This window comes from Scyliorhinus torazame, chromosome 1 (assembly GCF_047496885.1).
Source record: "Scyliorhinus torazame isolate Kashiwa2021f chromosome 1, sScyTor2.1, whole genome shotgun sequence".
Classification (NCBI taxonomy): Eukaryota; Metazoa; Chordata; class Chondrichthyes; order Carcharhiniformes; family Scyliorhinidae; genus Scyliorhinus; species Scyliorhinus torazame.
This window is the reverse complement of record NC_092707.1, coordinates 344,024,685-344,048,203: the sequence shown is the minus strand read 5'-3', so window position 1 is coordinate 344,048,203 and position 23,519 is coordinate 344,024,685. Positions and strand designations below refer to the sequence as shown.

At 50.6% G+C, this 23,519-nt stretch overlaps 1 protein-coding gene across 2 annotated transcripts in view; it reads right to left on the bottom strand.

Annotated features, from left to right (window-relative positions):
- Positions 1-23,519, bottom strand: part of kcnh1a (potassium voltage-gated channel, subfamily H (eag-related), member 1a) — a 520,535-nt gene that overhangs the window by 289,653 nt on the left and 207,363 nt on the right. The window lies entirely within an intron of this gene.

Genomic DNA, 23,519 nt, shown 5'->3' with positions numbered 1-23,519 from the left:
GCAGACATACAGTGAGGAAAACCCCACTGGCGAAAAGCTTTGGAAACCATGGATGGAATTTTCCCATCCTATCGTCAAGGAGGCGGGGCGATAAAATGTGGAGAGCCATTCAAATGTCCAGTGACCTCTGCGGGACTGGAAAAATTCCACCAATAAAATAAGTTCCATAAGTCCTGTTCCTCCCATGTATGCTATACTTATCAATAAGAGTCTTAAATTAGTCATACATTACATCCAAAGAAATTTTCTGATTAATTTGTTGCATATCAGTACTATCAAACAAAAGACTGCAAACAGAGAGAAACACACTACTAGCAAATTGCTTTAGATTGTCATTATATCACTACTTTAATATTATTCTGAAATATACCCTAAAAATGGCTGTGCACAACATTGATATAAAACTCTAAAATGCTTCATATCAAAATCTATCTTTGTTGTAAGTTTTTCAATTGACCGAGCCTCGATAACACTTTAAGGGAGCCAGTTAGAGATTTCAACTTCCCAACATCACCCCTGAACAGCTTAGCGATAATTTTACTGAAATGCCATCATGTCCTGAAACTTCCCCACCAGATGAAATATTTTCTCTCATTCTATCCTATCAAATCTTTCAGTCAACCATACTTCCGGTGGTGGCCATGGTGGGAGTGGTCGCACACAGGGTGGCTCCTGCCTGCAGGCGTTGGTTTTGGTCCCTTCTACCTGAACTTCATGGAATTTTGGCGGAAAGATTGTATGGAGAGTGGAGGGGGAATCATTACTACATGAGCATGTCTACATCAAACCCGACGGAAGACAGTGAAAACCCTGGCTAAAGAGTTAGAGGAGACTCGTGGCGCAGCATCAATTGGAAAAATGACTGGAAAGCTTCCAATTGAGCAGTCGATGAGCTTCATGAATTTTGGCATCAGCTTAAAGAAATGCAGATTGACTGGTCGAAGGCGACTGAGGGGACAGTGGCGGGACTTTAAAACGGATGGAGAAGCACCTGGAGGTGCACGGGACGGCAATCCAAGAGGTGGAGAAGGTGGTGCCTGACCAGAGCGACCGGATTGTGTTGCTGGAAGCGGAGATGGCAATCCTGGGAGACATGTGTAAGACACTGCAAGCAAAGGTGGAGGACCGGGAGAACTGTCCAGGCGGCAAAATCTTTGGATTGTGGGCCTACCGGAGGGAGTACAGAGAACGAGTGCAATGGGCTATGTTGCGGGGATGCTGACCAGCGTGGTGGATGAGAAGGTGCTGGACAAGCTCCAGAGGTGAATCGGGCCTATACGTCCCTGAGGCAACAGCCAAGAATGGGGGGTGGTGCATATGCACAAGTTCCAGACAAGGAAATGATCCTGAGGTGGGGCAGGGACGTTTGTGGCGGGCAGGTTTGCTGGGCTAGAGGAACATCGGGAGAAGTTTGATCTACCACGGTTGAGTGGGTTCAGATATTGGCCAGTGCGGACTTTGCGTGCAAGGAGCTGCCCTCATTCCCTCAGGTACTGGAATAATAATAATAAGAAGAAGAAGAAGAAGAAGAATCGCTTATTGTCACAAGTATGCTTCAATGAAAAGCCCCTTTTCGCTTTTGGAGAAAATGTTGACCGAGCCTCGATAACACTTCAAGGGAGAAAATGTTTGGAATATACGCTTTCGGAGAAAATGTTGTTCCCGGATGAAGGGGGGATGGTAGAATTGGAGACATATATGGGTGGTTGGGAGAGTAGGGCCTTCGTGAAAAGAATCAAGCAAAATGAGCAGTTGGGGTGGAAGATAGGGTGATACTAATGTGCCGAGTGAACCTTGGCCTGTGCAAAGATGAGACTTATACAATTTAAGGTGATGCAGGGTCCACATGACTCGGGCCTGGATGGTTTTTCTTAGAGGTAGTGGACGGATGCGAGAGGTGGGGGTGCGGCGAACTATGTCCATTTGCTCTGGGGGTGTGAGGTGTTGGAGAACTTTTGGGAAGCGGTGTTTAGGAACCTATCGAGGATTGTAAGATTTGAGATTAAGCAGGACCCTATGGTGGTGATCTTTGGACTGCCGGAGGTACTGGAGCTGCTGGAGGGGAAGGGGTCCAATGTCGTGGCCTTTGCCTTTCTGATTGCTGGCCGATGAATACGTCTGACTGCTACGCCACTGGGGGTTGCGGCATGGTTGGAAGACTTGTACGAGTTTCTCAGTTTAGAGAAAATCATATTTGCCCTAAGGGGGGGGTCAGAAGAGGGTGTCGAGATATGGTGGAGGCTGTTCATGACTATATTTGAGGAGCTGTTTGTTGGTGGGGGGAGGGGAGGGGTGGGAGTAAATGGGGAAAAAGTACAAACTGTATACTCTGTTGGATTTTAAGGTTGTATTACTATGTTGAACATGTTTGGAATAAAATACCTTTTTTTAAAAAAATATTTCCGTCAACAGTCAACAGACATTAGTTAGATTGTCCCTTAATCTTCCATGCCCAAAGGTTAGTTTATGAAACCTGTCCTCATAATTTAGACATTTTAATCTAATATCATTCTGGTCAATCTGAGTTACAACCCCTCTGGGGCCAGTTAATCCGTTTGGAGGTGCAGAGCTCAGAACTGAACACAGTTCCAGATGCAGTCGATCCAGATGTCAATACACAAGCAGCATAACTTCCTTCACTTTGATAAAGGCTAAAAATCCTTTTCAACCTTTTGAATTATTTCCTGTGCCCTAGGTTTTAGTGATTCCCGTGCGTGGATCCTTAAATCTTCCTACTTCTCCTCTATTCCTATCTCCTATTGTTTGAGAAATACTCTGATCAAATTCTCCCATTTTGAGACGAAGCACAGTGGCTGGTGGCTACGCTGACCAGAATGGTGGGTTTCCGTGTCAGATTCTTCACTTGGAACGTCATTAATTATGCACAGGCATATTCCCCTCTCAATGACCTGGTGGGCTGCCAGCTGATTCATTAGCTGCCGGGTTCAAAGGTCCTGGTAACATATTTAAATCTTGGTCCAGCACACTCATATCAATCTGTCTAGCCCACCAGCCTTCACCAGACTGTGCAGGATGTCAGCAACCCAGAGGAAAAAGGGGAGCAACCTCAAGAAGAACTTTGTTCCTCAATTCAACAACCCTCCCCCCCAAACTCATCACCTACGAGGTGCCCATGCCCCTCTTGGGCCTCTGGCCACTGCATCTAGAGTCTTTGTGTATCCCCTTCCAGTAAATAATGTGGAATTCCTTTGACTCTCTCGTTTGTGAGTTTTTCATACAGCCTTGTACTCTCCAATCCCAGGCGCAGTACTGCTCTGAGACGGTGACATTGGAGGGTCCATGGCTCCAGCAGCATGGTGCTGTCCATGAAGACCAGCTCGGCATAGAGATGGAGGCTGGAACCGGTCTGCCCTGGCAAAGTGGTGAATAATGCATCAGGAGAACTATCACCCCGAAGCCTCTTGCAAACTGAGGACCGCCTAGTGGACACCACTATTATAGCGGGTTTTAGACAGATATCATTTCAAGCTGGCCTGACGCAATATTAAATTGTCTGACGGCATGCTGGTGGGCAGCTGTTTTAATGAGCGTTCATGCGATGTAAATGAATTCAAATGGCGTTCACGCCACCACCAGCAGGGAGACCGACTCGTCATTAACCCACGATTGGGAGAATTGTTACATGATTTTATGCTGGCAGTTCTGACTTTTTGGCTCCAGCTAGAATCTCTACTCCTACCCCCCACCAAGCCTCCTGCCCCATCTATCCCTCCCTCCTCGACCCCTCCTGCTCCCATTTCTCCTCTCCACCTTTCTTCTCTCCATTATCTTCGTGATTCCCTGCTCACTGCTCATTAATCTCACATTCTCTCCTCCTCCCTTTACTTTTCTTCCCCCTTTCACCCCTCCCTTCCCATCTTCCTCACCTTCTTTCCTCTCTCCCTCATGTCTCTCTCACCTTCCCGGCAACCTCATCTTCTCCGCACTCCCACTCCCGTCCCCCTCGCTCTCCCTCCCTCCCCCCCACCAATTCCCTCCCCCTGCCCTCTTCCCCCCATACCCCTCACTCTCTCTCCGTAAACCCGTCCCCGCATCTCTCCCCCTCCTTGCCCTTTCTTCCCCACACACCTATCCCCTTCTCCTGTCTCCCTCCTTCCTCCTCAACCCCTCCTACCACTCCCATCCCCATCTTTGTCTCCCCCTCTCCCCTGCCTGCCCCATCAACCTCTGTTCTCCCTACTCCCATTCCCCTCACCTCTCCCTCTCCTGCACTCCTCTCTAACTGTCCCCCTCCCCCATCATCATTCACAATCCCGCCCCACCCCTATCTCCTCTCTCAGACCCCTCATCCCTTAGCTCAGCTATCAGTCCCTCCCCACCCCTATCTTCCCTCTCAATCCCTTACTCCATCGCCTACCTCCCCTCTCACCCCCTCCCCTCTCACCCCATCCCCTATCTCCCCTCTCACCCCCTCTCCATTTCCCCCGTCACCTCTCCCCTATCTCGCTTCTCACCCCCTCCCCTATCACCCCCTTCCCTATCTCTCCTCTCACTCCCTCCCTTATCTCTCCTCTCATCTCCTCCCCCCTCTCATCCCCTCCCCTATCTCCCCTCTCACCCCCTCCCCTATCTCCCCTTTCATCCCCTATCTCCCCTCTCAGCCTCTCCCCTATCACTCCCTCCCCTATCATCCCCTCCCCATCCCCTATCTTCCCTCTCACCCCCCCCCAACATCCTGTCTCCACCCCTCTTTCCTCTTAATACTCCCCTTCCCCTCTATTCCCAACCCCTCCGCTTCCACATCTCCTCTCTCAAACCTTCCCTTATGTCCCCTTTAACCTCCCCCCCACACCTCTGTCCCTTTCCCTCACCTTCCCCTCTCTCCTCCATCCATCTCTTCTGCTTCTCAACTCCTCCCCTCTTGCCTCCCCCATGTGTACCTTCCTCTCCCCTTTCAACTCCTTTCCCTCTACTACCCCTCTCTCCTTTCCTATCTCAATCTCCCCTGCTGCTGCCCTTCTCATCTCTCCTTCTGCTATTCCACCTCCCCTTCCTCACCCCTCTCACCCCCTCTCTCCTCTTCCCTTTCCCACCCTCCCTATTCTCTCCCCCTTTCACCTGTCCCTTCCCCTTCCCCTTCCCTTCACTCTCCCTTTTCCTTCCTCCTCCTTTCTCACCGCTCCCCACCTCTCCCAACTCCCCATCACTTTTCCCCTCCCCTCCCTCACCCCCAGCTTTACCCGCACACTCCTTCTCTGACGGCATCAGTGATCTCCATTCAGCCTATGTCACGTGGATAGGAGGCCTGCTCCTGCTGCACTCCTGAAAAAAGACTTTCCACTTCTCCTTAATGACTTCCAAAATGGCATCAGAAAATCAAGGTGGTGAACTGCTCCAGATTCCAGGTCTCTTAGTCATTCCACGTTTCTCCGAATGTATGATCTTGCAATCAGACGAGGCAGCAGTGAAACCATTACCACAGCAATGGCTGCCACGGTCTGTTCAATTCAGGCCAATACTAAGCACACTATCTCCATTATTGCCTGATTATTGCCTACCAAGCCTGAAGCGTGGTGATCATCAGATTAAGCCAACTCCAGTCAGTTCTGTCTCTCAAGGGGAAAGCAGCCTGTGGTCACCTGGGACTATGGTGACTTTTACCATGCCTGTCCCCAGGCCAATGAAGAGAGTACCTGATGAAACTTAGGGTCTCTAACAGCTGTGTTAGGTCAGAGGGGGTTTGCGTACCACGTGTCAGACTTATCTGGAGTCGGGAGCCTTTTGACAAGTAAGTTTGAACATCAGTGGCAGCTTCACAAATTATTATCTCTGTTCCAAGATGGCGCCGGAGCATAGCGACTCTGTGCGATCTCTCTCGCCATGTACTAAAACTATTTTCCTCTTCTTATACAATTACTAACAATGTTCTTCTTTGTTTTCTTACAAATCTGAGGATCCTTCGAACCTCAGGACATGTATTTGCTTTGTTAGGCCCTTGTTCCGCACTGTAACCAATCACTGTTTGTCGATGTAGCATTTGTCAATGTTCTCTGTTGATTATTCTTTAGTCTACTATGTACGTACTGTGTACGTTGCCTTGGCTGCAGAAAAATATTTTTCACTGTACTTCGGTACATGTGACAATAAATCAAATCAATCAATCAATCTATTAGATGTTGTATGAAAATGTATTAGATGTTTTTTATGCAGCGATTAATGATAGGACTATGGTTTTAAAAGATAAGTGATCATTAATTAAATAGCATCGAGAAAATGTTCAAATGCATTTGAGTACATTATCCAAAGAATAAAATACTCTACTGAATTCAAAAACATTGAGATTCAAATTTTAATGTGTGATTTGGACTTTGTGCTGTAACCTTTAAATTGATTCACAGCCCAGCCATCTGCAGAGTCTTTGAAATAACTGAACAGTCGGATGTGTTACAATCGCAGTAGAGAACACTAACTTTTAAAAAAAGAAATCCAAAATCCGAATTATTTGGTGAAAGGATGAAGCCATAAAATTCCATGTCTTAAAACAAAAGAATTTTAACTACACATGCGTCAGACCAAGGTACCCTTCTATCACCCTAAACCCAGAATCAATATAAGTTAGACACAAATTAACAGACCAACTAGGGTCAATTGTAAACTATATTCTACACTTTAACTGGCAGGTACAACTTCCCATCTCATCCCAAACATTTTAACAAACACATTATTTCATACTGTACAGGTAACCCTTTCTTTTGTCACAATTACCCATATTGAATTTACAAAATGATACAGCATTAACCAAAGCAAAAGCAAGTAAATGTACCAATTAGGATGAGCAGGATTCAAACATCATAGAATTATCATAACTCCAAGTCTGTCTTCTCTCTTACACCCCTTCTTTAAACTCTGGACAGAGCATCAGCAACTACATTGTTTTACCCAGCAATATGCCCAATTTTTAGGTTAAAGTAATGAAGCATCGAACTCCAGTAAAGCAACCAATGATTCTTCAGGCGCAATTTCTTCAAAAATATCAGTGGGTTATGATTATTGTAAATTAATATCGCTCCATGATTATTTGAAACATATGCTTCAAAATTTTGAAGAGCCAAGACAAGATTGAATGGGGGTAACTTAACGCTAGACTTACCTCCCAGAGGGAAGTAAGAGACTGCTGTGTGCTCTGTTTCATGGCGACATGGCTCACCCCTGCCTCACCAGACAGTGCCATACAACCTGAAGGCTTCGCAATACACCGGACGGACCCCATGGCGTCATCAGGCAAAGCAAAGGGTGGAAGGGTTTGCCTCCTCATCAACTCCTCCTGGTGCTCGGGCAAGGCGACCCTGGCGAACTACTGCTCCTGGGACTTGGAATACCTGACCGAGAAGTGCCGCCCGTACTACCTTCCACGTGAGTTCACTTCAGCCATTATCACAGTGGTCTACATCGCACCCAGGCAGAAGTGAAGAAGGCGCTGGACAAATTGTATACAGTTATAAGTAACAATGAAACAGAACACCCGGACGCCTTGTTCATCGTGGCCGGGGACTTCAACAAGGCCAACCTCAAAAGTGTCCTGCCAAAGTTCCACCAAGACATCTCCGGTCCCACCAGGGGCAACAACACTCTCGACCACTGCTACACAAAAATCAAGGGCGCCTACCGTTCCATCCCCCGACCGCACTTTGGGAAATCAGACCATAACACGGGGCTCCTTCTCCCGGCATACAAGCAGAAACTTAAGCGGGAGAATCCGGTTAAGAAGGTCGTGCAGTGCTAGTTCGAGGCAACAGAAGAGCTCCTACGTGACTGCTTGGAGTCAGTGGACTGGTCCATATTTAAGAACTGAGCGACCAACCTAAGTGAGTATGCCACCCAAGTCAGATTTCATCAGCAAATGTGTAGACGACTGTGTGCCAAAGAAAGCAGTACGTACGTTCCCCAACCGGAAACCATGACTTAATCGGGAGATTGACTCCCTACTGAAGGCGTTCAAGTCAGGTGATCCTGACCTATACAACAAATCCAGGTACGACGTCCGCAAAGTCATCAGGGATGCCAAGAGATGACTTCCGTTGGCGGCTATGAAGGAGTACGTCACACATTTGGTGGCTCCCGCTCGGGTCGGACTTTTGGACCTTTACCCCCGATTTTTTAATGGACTTGAACTGTAAAATTGAAGACAGAGGCAATTGTGTACTGAATTCCCACATCGGTGCTTGGAGAGAAGGACTAGAAGTGCTTGTAAAGGCAGAAATAGAAAGACAGAGAAGGCTTGGTCTGAAGCTGCAGCGGGTGACAGCATGACGGAGGAACGGACCTCTGGTTTGTCGACCCAGCGGTCAACGGAGCAGCTGATGCAAGTTATTCAGGAAGGCTTTGCCAAGCAGAAACATAGAACATTACAGCGCAGTACAGGCCCTTCGGCCCTCGATGTTGCGTCGACCTGTGAAACCACTCTAAAGCCCATCTACACTATTCCCTTATTGTCCATCTGTCTATCCACTGGCCATTTGAATGTCCTTAGTGTTGGCGAGTCCACTACTGTTGCTGGCAGGGCATTCCACGCCCTTACTTCTCTGAGTAAAGAACCTACCTCTGATATCTGTCCTATATCTATCTCCCCTCAATTTAAAGCTATGTCCCCTCGTGCTAGACATCACCATCCGAGGAAAAAGGCTCTCGCTGTCCACCATATCCAATCCTCTGATCATCTTGTATGCCTCAATTAAGTCACCTCTTAACCTTCTTCTCTCTAACGAAAACAGCCTCAAGTCCCTCAGCCTTTCCTCATAAGATCTTCCCTCCATACCAGGCAACATTCTGGTAAATCTCCTCTGCACCCTTTCCAATGCTTCCACATCCTTCCTATAATGCGGCGACCAGAATTGCACGCAATACTCCAAATGCGGCTGCACCAGAATGTTGTATAGCTGCAACATGACCTCATGGCTCCTAAACTCAATCCCTCTACCAATAAAAGCTAACTCACTGTACGCCTTCTTAACAACCCTCTCAACCTGGGTGGCAACTTTCAGGGATCTATGTACATGGACACCGAGATCTCTCTGCTCATCCACACTGCCAAGAATCTTACCATTAGCCCAGTACTCAGTCTTCCTGTTATTCCTTCCAAAATGAATCACCTCACACTTTTCTGCATTAAACTCCATTTGCCACCTCTCAGCCCAGCGCTGCAGCTTATCTATGTCCCTCTGTAACTTGTAACATCCTTCCGCACTGTCCACAACTCCACCGACTTTAGTGTCATCTGCAAATTTACTCACACAAACGGGACTGTTTGGACCCGATAAAAGAGTCGATTCAGCGGCTGGAGCTCAGATTGGACGCCCAAGATCGGGCGATCCAGAAGGTGGAAAAGGCGCTGGCTGAGCAGGAGGAACATCAAACTGCGGTGGAGTTGGAGGTGGGGATGCCAGAGACCAGCAGAAGAAGCTCCTGGAGAAGGTGGAGGACCTAGAGAATACGTCCCGTCAGCAGAACCTGAGAATCGTTGAGCTCCCGGAGGGGTCTGAAGGAGCGGACGCTGGGGCATTCATCGCAGACATGTTTGAGAGGTTGCTGGGGGATGGGGCATTCTCCCGGCCCTTGGAGGTGGACAGGGCTCACAGAGCACTCCCAAGGAAGCCGCAAACGGGAGACCCCCCAAGGGCAATGGTGGTGAGATTCCACACCTTAGGTACTCAGATAAGACGCGCATTCTACAGTGGGCCAAGCAGACACGGAGCTGTAAGTGGGACAACAGTATCCTGCGGGTTTACCAAGACCTGAGTGTAGAGGTGGCCAGGAGAAGAGCAGGCTTCAACCAGATTAGGTCGATCCTCTTTAAGAAAAAGGTGAAGTTCGGACTGTTGTATCCGGCCCGTCTCTGGGTCACGTACGAGGACAGCACTTTTATTTCGAGTCACCTGAGGACACGCTGGACTTCGTGAAAAGGAAAGGACTGTTGGTGGACTGAGGACTTTTGAACCTTTGCTGCAACGTTCATGGGGGTTTTTGTTTTCTTTTTGTTTCTCTGTTCTTTTTTTAAAAAAGTTTCTTGTTTTTCGTTTTGTGGAAGCTGTTTGTAATGCCTTCTGTATTGGTTTGGGACCAGTGGCAGAGCTGGGTGAGTTAAGGTTTCCATTTGCACTGTTGGGGGATGGAGGTGTGCTTGTTTAGATTTTGGTGTTTTTTCTGTCGGGCAATTGTGTGGGGATTGTTTGATGTTGGAGTATGTTTGTATGAGTGGGGGGGAGGGTGGGGGGGGGGGGGGGGGAACAATAGGTGGGAGACTATCCGGCGCCAGGGATGGGGGCCACCAAGCTAGCTGGGCAGACTAGCTCACGGAAGTGCAGGGGGAGTGTGCATATGTTCGGTTTATCAAAAGGGTTGGGTTACAGAGTGTTGTTACTAGGGGGGTGGGGAGAGGGGGGAAATGTTCTGCTGACGAGGGAGGGACTTGGGCCGAGGGACAGAGAGGAGGTTGGAGACGGAGGCTGCCTGGGGGCGAGCTGGTGGAGGCGCGGAGCATGAGCTGGAGATGGGCCCAAAAAAGGGGATGGCTGATCGGCAAAAGGGGGGGGGCAATGAGCTCCCCAACTAGGCTGATCACCTGGAATGTTCGAGGGCTAAATGGCCCGGTCAAGAGGGCATGTGTGTTCGCGCATCTTAGGGGACTGAAGGCGGACATGGTAACATTGCAGGAGACGCATCTTAGAGTAACTGACCAGATTAGATTGAGGAAAGGCTGGGTCAGTCAGGTCTTTCACTCGGGACTGGATTCAAAGACGAGGGGGGTCGCGATCCTGATCAATAAGCGGGTGGTGTTTGAGGCGGGTAGAATAGTCTCGGATGTGGGAGGTCGGTACATTATGGTCAGTGGGAAACTGGAGGGGGTGCAGGTGGTATTAGTAAATGTGTATGCGCCAAATTGGGATGATGTGGAGTTTATAAAGAGAATGCTGGGGAAGATACCAGACCTGGACTCGCACAGGTTGGTCATGGGAGGGGACTTTAACACAGTTATTGACCCTGGCTTGGACCGGTCAAGCTCGAAAACAGGCAGGGAGCCAGCAATGGCAAAGGAGTTAAAAGGGTTCATGGAACAGATGGAGCGGATGGATCCATGGAGATTTGGGCAGCCGAGGGTGAAGAAGTTCTCCTTCTACTCACACGTGCATAAAGTGTACTCCCGGATCGATTTCATTATTCTGAGCAGGGCCTTACTGGCTGGGGTGGTGGACATCGGGTACTCGGCGATCTCATTCTCAGACCATGCTCCGCACTGGGCTGATCTGCAGGTTAGTAAAGACAGTAACCAGCGCCCGCACTGGAGGTTAGATGTGGGACTTTTGGCTGACGAAGGGATGTGCGAGCGGCTGTGGAAATGAATTCAGAACTACCTGCAGGTCAACGACATGGGAGGAATTTCAGCAGCGATGGCCTGGGAAGACTGAAGGTGGTGGTCAGAGGGGAGCTGATCTCGATACGGGCCCATAGGGACAGGACAGAGACGGACCGACTGGTTAAGGAGATACTACAGATCAATAGGAGGTATGCGGAGACCCCAGAGGCAGGGCTTTTAGGGCGGTGGAGCAGCTGAGAAAGGCGAGGGGGGCAATCTCTGAGTATGGAGAGAAGGCCAGCAGAATGCTTGCACAACAGCTTGTAAAGAGGGAGGCAGCCAGGGAGATAGGGAAAGTAAATGACGGAGATGGAACCTGGTTGGAGATTCAGCAGGGGTGAATAAGGCAGTTAGGGATTTCTACAGTAGGCTGTATAGGTCGGAACCCCCTACGGGGTCAGAGGGGATGAGGCACTTCTTGGGGGGGTTGAATTTCCCAAAGGTGGATGGGGAGCTGGTAGAAGGGCTAGGAGCCTCGATCGGGTTGGAAGAGATAGTGGAGGGCTTGAAGGCCATGCAGGCGGGTAAAGCCCCGGGGCCGGACGGGTACCCGGTGGAATTTTATAAAAAGTTTGCAGGGCTATTGGGGCCGGTGTTGTTGGGGATGTTCAATGAGGCAAGGGAAAGAGGAGTTCTGTCCCCAACGATGTCACAGGCCACAATTTCGCTGATTCTGAAGCGGGACAAGAATCCGGAGCTGTGTGGGTCCTACAGGCCGATATCCCTGTTGAATGTGGACGGCAAACTGCTGGCCAAAATTTTGACATCCAGGACTGAGGATTGCGTTCCGGACGTTATTGGGGAGGGCGAGACGGGGTTTGTTCATTGTAGGCAGTTGGTGGCCAACGTAAGAAGGTTGTTAAATGTGATCATGAAGCCCCCGGAAGGTAGGGAGGTGGAGGTAGTGATCGCAATGGATGCAGAAAAGGCTTTTGATTGGGTAGAATTATCTGTGGGAGGTACTGGGACGGTTCGGATTTGGGCGGGGCTTTATTGACTGGGTCAGGTTGCTGTATCAGGCTGTTGTGGCAAGTGTACGGACGAATAGGACAACATCGGACTTTTTTAGACTGCACCGGGAGACGAGACAGGGATGCCCTCTCCCCACTGTTGTTCGCGCTAGCTATAGAGCCGTTGGCAATTGCTCTGAGAGCCTCAAGGGGCTGGTCTGGCGGGTGGAGCACAGAGACTCGCTCTATGCAGACGACCTGCTTCTGTCTGTATCGGACCCATGAGAGGGGATGGAAGAAATCAAGAGAATTCTAGGGGAATTTGGCCGGTTTCCGGGGTATAAGCTAAATATGGGGAAAAGTGAGATGTTTGCGGTCCAGGCGAGGGGACAAGAGAGGCGATTGGGGGAGCTGCCATTTAGATTAGTAGGGGGAAGCTTTAGGTACCTAGGCATTCAAGTAGCGCGGGAATGGGACTGGCTGCATAAATTAAATCTGGCCCGGCTAGTAGATCAAATGAAGGACGATTTTCGGAAATGGGACGCGCTCCCGTTGTCATTAGCTGGGAGGGTGCAGACGGTGAAGGTGGCGGTTCTCCCGAGGTTCCTGTTCGTGTTTCAATGTCTCCCCATCTTTATTCCGCGGTCCTTTTTTAAACGGGTCAACAAAGTGATCTCTGGCTTTGTTTGGGCGGGCAAGACCCCGCGGGTAAGGAAGGTAATGCTTGAGCGGAGTCGGGGAGAGGGCGGGCTGGCGCTGCCAAATTTTAGTAACTATTACTGGGCAGCGAACATAGCCATGATCAGGAAGTGGGTGGTGGGGGGGAGGAGGTCATCATGGGAGCGTATGGAGGCGGCTTCATGTAAGGGCACCAGTTTGGGGCGTTGGTAACTGCGCCTCTGCCATTCCCGCCGGCACGGTACTCCACCAGCCCCGTGGTGGTGGCGGCCCTGAGAGTCTGGGGGCAATGGAGGAGACATGTGGGAGCAGAGGGAGCATCTGTCTGGTCCCCAATCTGTAATAATCACCGGTTTGCCCCGGGAAATATGGATGGGGGGTTCCGGATATGGCGGAGAGCAGGGATTGAGAGGATGGGGGATATGTTTATAGAGGGGAGCTTTCCGAGTATGAGGGCGCTGGAGAAGTTTGGGTTGGCGAGGGGAAACAAATTCAGGTATCTGCAGGTGCGGGACTTCCTACGTAAACAGGTGTCAACCTTCCCGCTCCGACCGCTGAGGGGAATTCAGGACAGGGTAGTTTCCAGAGGGTGGGTAGAAGAAGGGAGCGTTAAGGACATTTACAAGGGACTTATGGAGTCAGAGGAGACGCAGACCGAGGAGCTGAAGCGCAAGTGGGAGGAGGAGCTGGGAGGAGAGATAGAGGATGGTCTATGGGCGCACGCGTTGAGTAGAGTCAACGCGTCCGCAACATGTGCCAGGCTCAGACTGATAGAATTTAAGGTCGTTCATCGGGCTTACATGACAGTGGCCCGGATGAGCAGATTCTTTGGGGTGGAAGACAGGTGTGCAAAATGTGCGGGAGGACCAGCGAAACATGTCCACATGTTCTGGGCATGCCCGAAGCTTAGGGGATTTTGGCAGGGGTTTGCAGATGTCATGTCCACGGTGTTAAAAACAAGGGTGGCGCTGAGTCCAGAGATGGCGATTTTCAGGGTGTCAGAAGACCCGGGAATCCAGGAGGAGAAAGAGGCAGACGTTCTGGCCTTCGCTTCCCTGGTAGCCCGGAGACGGATACTATTAGCTTGGAGGGACTCAAAGCCCCCGAAGTCGGAGACCTGGCTATCGGACATGGCTAGCTTTCGCTGTTTGGAGAAAATCAAGTTCGCCTTGAGAGGGTCACTGCTAGGTTCGCCCAGAGGAGGCAACCATTCGTCGACTTCTTCGTGGAAAATTAATCGTCAGCAGAAAGGGGGGGGCGGGGGGGGGTTAGTTTTACTTAGAGTAGGGGGTTAATAAAGGTGGGACCTGTAAGGGAGGGAGACGGCTTTTGCACTATGTTTATAGTTTCATGTACATTGTTTATTGTGTTGTTATAATACCAAAAAATACCTCAATAGAATGTTTATTAAAATAAAAGGGATGCCAAGAGACAATATCAGACCAAGCTGGAGTCACGGACTACCGTTAGACTCTCGTCGGTTGTGGCAAGGCTTAAAACATAACGGGCTACAAAGCGAAATCGAGCAGAATCTCCAGCAGACCCCTCCCTGATGAACTCAATGCATTCTATGCTCGGTTTAAGCAGGCAAACAACAAACTGCTGTTAACTGCCCCAGCAGCCCCGGACAAACCCACACCCACCATCACAGCTTCCGAAGCCAGATCAGCCTTCCTGAAAGTGAACCCTCGGAAGGCGACGGGCCCGGATGGGGTCCCTGGCCGTGCACTCAGATCCTGCATGGACCAGCTGCCAGATGTGTTTGCGGACATTTTCAACCTCTCCCTACTCCGTTCCGAGGTCCCCACCTGCTTCAAGAAGACCACTATCATACAGGTGCCAAAGAAGAACCAGGCAACGTACCACAATGACTACTGTCTGGTGGCCCTGACATCGATCGTAATGAAGTGCTTCGAGATGTTGATCTTGAGGCACATCAACTCCATACTCCCAGATTTCCTAGATTTACTGCAATTCGCATACCGCCGCAACTGGTCCACAGCAGATGCCATCTCCCTAGCCCTAAACTAATCCCTGGAACATCTTGACAACAAGGATTCCTACATCAGACTCCTATTTATTGACTACAACTCCGCTTTCCACACCATGGAGATGATTGACAGCTTCAAACTCCTAGGTGTGCTGTTATGGGCCAGGGTTTAGAAAACAGCAAAGTATATCATGGAGTTCACCTGACCTACAACTGTTTATTGAATTTGGCTCGGATGAGCACAAGAGCCTGCCTTTCGGTGTTATTCAAAAGAGTTCTTAGGCGCTTTTAATCAAATCACAAGCTTTATTCTCCGAATTTAGTTAACATTTGTAATAACACACACAGTAAGAAGTTTTATCAACTATAAACATAAAGACCCCACACAGCTATAGTAATCTATGTATAACCCTTAATGAATTCCCCCTTAACTGTTCCAATTCAATAACAAAATCCAAATAAAACCAGAAACCTATTTTCGAAGGTGTGGCCTAGCACACGGCATTCTTACTGGTGTAAGACTTGTTATTGATACTTGTTCCCCGTTTCAAGCAGCAGGTTTGAATTCCTTCCAGAAAGCAATTATCTCTTTTAAGTTACCAAGTAGCCTGGAAACAGCTTTTAAAATTAAGGTAGAGAAACACTTTTTTCAACCTGTGCAGTTCAAAATCAGTCCAAACTCAAAGCAAAAGTAAAACCCACAGAGCCACAGCCCAGCTCCACCCACACAATGACATCACTGAAGCCATGTGACAAGACAAAAACATTTCTTAAAGGGAAACTTCCATGACAGTGCACATCACCAACAATCTGTCCCAGTCCACCCACGTTGACGCTACCACCAAGAAAGCACAACAGCGCCTAGAATTCCTCAGGAAACTAAGGAAATTCAGCTTGTCCACGACGACTCTTGCCAACTTTTACAGGTGCACCATAAAAGCATCCTATCTGGCTGCATCACAGCCTGGTATGGCAACTGCGCGGCCCAAGACCGGAAGAAACTTCAGAGAGTCATGAACACCGCCCAGTCCATCACACAAACCCTACCGCTGCCTTGGGAAAACAAAGACCCCTCCCACCCGGCATACTCACTCTTCCAACTTCTTCCATCGGGCAGGAGATATAAAGGTCTGAGAACAAGCACAAACAGATTCAAAAACAGCTTCTTCCCAGCTGTTACCAGAGTCCTAAATGATCCCCTTATGAGCTGATCTGATCTCTTCACACATCTTCTCTACCGAGTAGTACTACACTCCTGTATGCTTCACCCGATGCCTGTTTCTATGTATTTACATTGTGTATTTTATGTTTGTCCTAATATGCATTTTCTTTTCATGTAATAAGTGATCTGTTTGAGCTGCACACAGAACAATACTTTTCACTGCACCTCGGTACACTTGACAATAAACCAATCCAATCCAAATTTCCGTAAAAATGACAGTGTCATTTTTGGCGAGAAAATCGGTGCGATTCCCACCGGTCCCTTTGGCGCGACCTGGATCGCAATTTTTAGGGAATTCGAAGAATTTGTTTTCCGCAGTTGAAAAATGCCACGCCTAGGACACGAAGCGTCTGATTCGCTGCCTCGGGGGTCATCTGAGAACTTCAATGAAGGGGGCGCAGCATTTAAACGGCTCCCCAGTACTTGCTCTCATTCAAGCCCGGAGGATGGCAGTGAAGATACCTGCTCCTAGATTTACGGAGGAGGCCCTCAGGCATTTTCTGGATACCGTGGAGGAGAGGCGGGCTACAACATACCCTCGGGCTGGCAAGAGGCCCTCCAGCAAGGAGACAAATCCCACCTGGGAGAGGGTGGCAAGCAGTGGTTAGTGTCTGAAGCCTGACCAGAACCTGCGCAACGCAGAAAAAAGATGAAGACCAACTGCGAGAGTAAATGCTCCCCATCTTCTCTCTGCACTCCACCATTACATCAGCCCCGGATTGTCACCTCAATTGCACATGCTGCCGCCATCTCGCAGGGCCCCAACACCCGACCTCTCACCAGCATCCTCAAATCCCCCGGCACTACTCGGGTGGAATTTTCCTCAGGTATGGTGAAGTGTTATGTTCTAGCTGAAAATTGACGTGCATTGGAACACAGCCAGCTTATCACTCCAGATCATCTGACACTTTGTCAAAGAAAAGGTGAGTGTGTTTTGTGTCATTCTGGCAGGGCTGGGCCTGATAGAGCCAACTACACAGCGGTCAGGTCGCCATTTTCATAGTTAAAGTAAAGGTTCCCCCATTGGGCATCGGGACCCCGGCAGCGAAGGAGAGAACCCTAGAAGTCAGAGGGGCAATCTCCCCCACCACTCAATGTTTGGGTTGCCCCCCCATCATCGCCAGCATCGGGGCATCGTTAGTTTGACGAGCATGAGTCTCAGGAATGTTAGACGGCATAATTGCTTTCTGCTTCAGGTTAGTCAGAGCTAATAGGCACTCTACTTACCCAGGCTGCATCATTCAGGAATGTCATTGCTGGCATACCACTACACTGAGGACTCCTGGACAGCCACTCCACAGGTCTCTCAGAACTTTTAAACAACACAGACACCAGACAACACAGCCCAATAAGAACTTTTAAACAGCAGACAGCAGACTTCAGGACCACCCATACCAACTGTGACCTCTATCTCAGAGCCCCCCCCCCGCCCCCTCCAGAGAACTGGCGAGTGGGCTCTGTCCCCTTAGACTCCTTGGTGCTCAGTGGAGGCAGTGGTGCTCACTTCCTTCCTCCCTCTCGGAGATGATGGCACCTGGTTGCCATTTTTAAAAAGCAGTAATAATTTGCGCCGTCCTTGAGTCACACCTGGTGGAAGCTTTGTTGAGGATTGAAGATGCAACGTTAGCCTTGCTAAGTATATTATAATGGGTTCAAATTCCCCCCTTCCTGGCCATAAACCTGATCACTCCATCGGGGAGAGTCCGGGAAGGTCACATTCCGAAATTTCGCCGGCACAAATCACTTTTTTGGCCTTTCCTGAGATTTAGCGATCAGTACGAGATTTGCACCAGTGGCTAATAGGCCCGCTACATCCTGCCCAATGTTTCTCTGGTAGCGTTGCCACTTTAAAGGGAGTGTTGCACGGACCACATGACTGGCTCTGGGCCAATGGGAAGTTTGCGCAGGGCCAGGTAGCTGCAGTGTAAAGGCCTGTTGTGCAGTGTTCTGTGCCTGTTATCTAACTGCCTTTGTGTGGTAGTCACCACTGATGTATATATTAGGTGCTTTGTGGTAAGGCTCTGTACTACAGGTACGGGGGTAGTTCCCTGCCTGCTGGCTCCGCCCAGTAGGCGGAGTATAAATATGTGTGCTCCTCGTACAGTAGCCATTTTGCCAGCTGCTGTAGGAGGCCACACATCTTAGTGTAATAAAGCCTCGATTGCATTCCACTCTCGTCTTTGTGCAATTGATCGTGCATCAATTTATTACACTAAAGTTTTCAGAAGATGGACCTCCTCATCAATCCGGATCGCCTGCAGCTGGATCCGCAATCAGGCAACGGCAAAAAGGACTTTGAACATTGGCTAGCTTGTTTCGAAGCTGACATCAGGTCTGCACCAGACCCAATTCCGGAAGCTCAGAAGATTCAGATCCTCTACACGCGGCTGAGCTCCAACGTCTTTCCACTTATCCAGGACGCGCCGACCTACGAAGGCGCCATGGCACTACTGAAGGAAAACTACGATCAGCGGACTAACACGCTCTACGCCAAACACATCCTCTCCACTCGTAGTCAACTTCCTGGTGAGCCAGTGGAAGATTTCTGGTGTGCTCTAATTCCCCTAGTCAGAGACTGTGACTGTCAGGCCATCATAACCACGGAACACTCAAATTTGTTCATGAGAGACGCTTTTGTTACGGGGATAGGGTCGGGTTACATCCGCCAGTTCCTCTTAGAAGGGGTCACGCTCGACCTCATGGCAACCAAAAAGCTAGCGCCCTCACTGACGGTTGCTTCGCGCAATATCCAGGCCTACACTCGCGGCCGCGCGGCCCACCCCTTCTACGCATTGTGGACTCCGCAGACGGCCGCCCCATCGGGGACCCCACTCAGCCAACCCCACGCCTGTGCCGCGCGGCAGCCAACCAACCCCAGGGGCCCCAAATGTTACTTCTGTGGGCAGCCAAAACACCACCAACAACGCTGCCCGGCAAGAAGGGACATTTCGCTACGGTGTGCCAGGCCCGCGCAGTCGTCGCTATTGTTCCGACCCCCCCCCCACGTACGGCCAGTGGGCCCCGCCATCTTCCCCTCCCTGGACCACGTGCGGCCCATGGGCACCGCCATCTTGTTCAACCCCCACCACGCGCGGCCCATTGGCACCGCCATCTTGTTCAACCCCCACCACGCGCGGCCCATTGGCACCGCCATCTTGTTCGACCTCCACCACGTGCGGCCCGTGGGCGCCGCCATCTTGTCTTGCCCAGGATCATCAGGCGCTGCCATCTTGATTCCCCCATGACACGTGCGGCCCGTGGGCGCCGCCATCGTACCAGGACCCATGCCCCCTGGGCACCCCATCGTCTGCCACCATCAATGACCAGCCGCGTCTCGCCTCGGTCACGAATGACCAGTCCCGCCCACGCAACCTAGCAACGGCCTCTACCAACGTGAGAATCGATGGGCATCAAACCTCCTGCCTGTTGGACTCCGGGAGCACTGGGAGCTTCATCCATCCCGATACGGTAAAGCGCTGCTCCCTCGCGGCACACCCCAGCAACCAGAGAATTTCCCTGGCCTCCGGGTCCCACTCCGTGGCGATCCGAGGGTACTGCATAGCCACTCTCACTGTCCAGGGCGTGGAGTTCAGCGGCTTCCGCCTCCTCGTCCTCCCCAACCTCTGCGCTGCCTTGCTACTCGGCCTGGACTTCCAGTGCAACCTTCAGAGGCTAACATTGGAATTCAGCGGGCGCCTACAAGCCCTTACTGTGTGCGGCCTCGCGACCCTAAAGGTCGACCCACCTTCCCTATTTGCAAACTTAACCCCAGATTGCAAACCCGTCGCCACCAGGAGCAGACAGTACAGCTCCCAGGACAGGACCTTCATCAGGTCTGAAGTGCAGCGACTGCTTCAGGAAGGCATTATCGAGGCCAGCAACAGCCCCTGGAGAGCCCAGGTGGTAGTTGTGAAAACTGGGGAGAAACACAGAATGGTCGTGGACTGCAGCCAGACCATCAATCGGTACACGCAGCTCTACGCGTACCCCCTCCCACACATATCTGATATGGTCAATCAGATTGCACAGTACCGGGTCTTCTCAACTGTCGACCTAAAATACGCCTACCACCAGCTCCCCATCCGTAAGGCGGACCGCCCATAAACTGCCTTCGAGGCAGATGGCTGCCTTTACCACTTTCCTAGGGTTCCCTTTGGCGTCACCAACAGGGTCTCGGTTTTCCAATGGGAAATTAACCGAATGGTTGACCGCTACGGGCCACTTTCCCGTACCTAAACAATGTCACCATCTGCGGCCACGATCAGCGGGACTATGACGCCAACCTTTCCAAATTTCTCCACACCGCCACTCTCCTCAACCTAACTTATAACAAGGCGAAGTGCGTGTTCAGCATGAACCGCTTAGCCATCCTTGACAATGTGATCCAGAACGGAGTTCTGGGGCCCAATCCCGACTGCATGCGCCCCCTCATGGAACTCCCTCCCCCACTGCCCCAAGGTCCTCAAACGTTGCCTGGGGTTCTTTTCTTGCTACGCCCAGTGGGTCCCAAATTACGCGGACAAGGCCCGCCCACTCATTCAATCCACTCTTTTTCCCCTAACGGCCGAGGCTCACCAGGCCTTCAACCGTATTAAGGCTGACATCGCCAAGGCCGCGTTGCACGCAGTCGACGAGACGTTACCATTTCAAGTCGAGAGCAACGCATCAGACGGCACTCTAGCTGCCACCCTCAATCAGGCAGGCAGGCCCGTGGCATTCTTTTCACGAACCCTTCATGACTCCGAAATTCGGCATTCCTCCGTCGAAAAAGAGGCCCAAGCTATCGTTGATGGTGTGTGGTATTGGAGGCATTACCTGGCCAGCAGGAGATTCACTCTCCTCACTGACCAACGGTCGGTAGCCTTCATGTTTAATAACACACAGCGGGGCAAGATCAAGAACGATAAAATCTTGAGGTGGAGGATCGAGCTCTCCACCTACAACTATGAGATTTTGTAGCGCACCGGTAAGCTCAACGAGCCCCCTGATGCCCTATCCCGAGGTACATGTGCCAGCGCACAGGTGGACCGACTCCGGACTCTGCACGACAACCTTTGTCACCCGGGAGTCATACCTTTGTACTACTTCATCAAGGCCCGCAATCTGCCCTACTCCGTCGAGGAAGTCAGGGCAATCACCAGAGACTGCCAGGTCTGCGCGGAGTGCAAACCGCACTTCTACCAGCCAGGCCATGCGCGCCTGGTGAAGGCCTCCCGCCCCTTTGAACGCCTCAGCGTGGACTTCAAAGGGCCCCTCCCCTCCACCAACTGTAACACGTACTTCCTCAGTGTGGTCGATCAATATTCCAGATTCCCCTTCGCCATCCCATGCTCCGACATGACGTCTGCCACTGTCATCAAAGCCCTCAACACCATCTTCGCTCTGTTTAGCTTCCCCGCCTATGTCCACAGCGACAGGGGATTCTCATTCATGAACAATGAGCGTCAGTTCCTGCTCAACAAGGGTATCGCCTCGAGCAGGACGACCAGCTATAACCCCCAGCGAAACGGGCAGGTGGAGAGGGAGAATTGGACGGTCTCGAGGGCCGTCCAGCTGGCCCGACGGTCCAGAGATCTCCCAGCCTCCAGCTGGAAAGAGGTCCTCCCCGACGCACTGCACTCCATTCGGTCGCTCCTATGCACTGTGACTAATGACACACCCCATGAACGTCTCTTTGCCTTCCCCAGGAAGTCCACCTCCGGGGTGTTGCTCCTGACTTGGCTCGCAGCTCCAGGACCCATACTCCTCCGTAAGCACGTACGACTCCACAAGGCGGACCCGTTGGTTGAGAGGGTACAGCTACTCCACGCCAATCCACAGTACGCCTACGTAGCATGCCCCGACGGCCGCCAAGATACTGTCTCCCTCAGGGACCTGGCACCAGCTGGTTCCACACACACACACAATCCCGGCCCGGCGCCACCCTCCCCCCCCCCCAGCACACCCAGCCACAACACCCGCCCCAGGACAATCCATCCTCCCCCTGTCCACGCCCGAGGATGAAGAGGATTTTGGCAAGCTCCCGGAGTCACCGAAGACCATACCGACACAGGAATCGCCGCCATCATTGCGGCGCTCCCAACGGCAGATCAAGGCTCCGGACCGCCCGAACCTGCAACTTAATCGGGATTCTTTAAAAAAAAATCATCCTTCTGTGTAACTCTCCTCCACCCTCGCTGGACTCAAATTGTTTTCTGTGCTTTAAAACATCTACTTGTATATAGTTCTCCACCACCCCCGCCAGACTCAATTTTAACAGGGGGTGAATGTGGTAGTCACCACTGATGTATATATTAGGTGCTTTGTGGTAAGGCCCTGTACTACAGGTACGGGGGTAGTTCCCTGCCTGCTGGCTCTGCCCAGTAGGCGGAGTATAAATATGTGTGCTCCTCGTACAGCAGCCATTTCGCCAGCTGCTGTAGGAGGCCACACATCTTAGTGTAATAAAGCCTCGATTGCATCCAACTCTCGTCTTTGTGTAATTGATCGTGCATCACTTTGCCTCTGCACAGACATAAAATTTCAGCCTGAAAATTTTGATTTTGATCTCAAAGCCATGTTTCTGCAGAATGGGTGGGTAGCTAGAATGAGTAGGTTGCTGACTCACTCAGTTACAACTACTTTTGTTTTAATCTGCAGTTTCTGCAGGCAAAGGAGGCAGTCACCTAAACCAGATGGACCCCTTATGAATTAATTCATATGCAGAGTCCTATTGCAGAAATTGGGATGAGAATGCAATTTTAGCCTGGAGCTAAGTGGAAAAGTAGTTGGCAAGAGGCCTTCCATTTCGACAGATGCATGTCTAAAGAGTTGTTCCTGTCATATTTAAGTTTAAACTTTACAACAAGACCATAACACCATAAGACATAGGAGCAGAATTAGGCCACTCGGCCCATCGAGTCTGCTCCGCCATTCAATCATGGCTGATATTTTTTTCATCCCCATTCTCCTGCCTTCTCCCCATAACCCCTGATCCCTTATTAATCAAAACCTATCTATCTCTGTCTTACAGACACTCAGTGATTTGGCCTCCACAGTCTTCTGCGGCAAAGAGTTCCACAGATTCACCACCCTCTGGCTGAAGAAATTCCTCCTCATCTCAGTTTTAAAGGATCATCCCTTTAGTCTGAGATGGTGTCTTCTGCTTCTAGATTTTCCTACAAGTGGAAACATCCTCTCCACGTCCACCCTATCCAGGCCTCGCAGTATCCTGTAAGTTTCAATAAGATCCCCCCTCATCCTTCTAAACTCCAACGTGTACAGACCCAGAGTCCTCAACCGTTCCTCATATGACAAGCTGCTCATTCC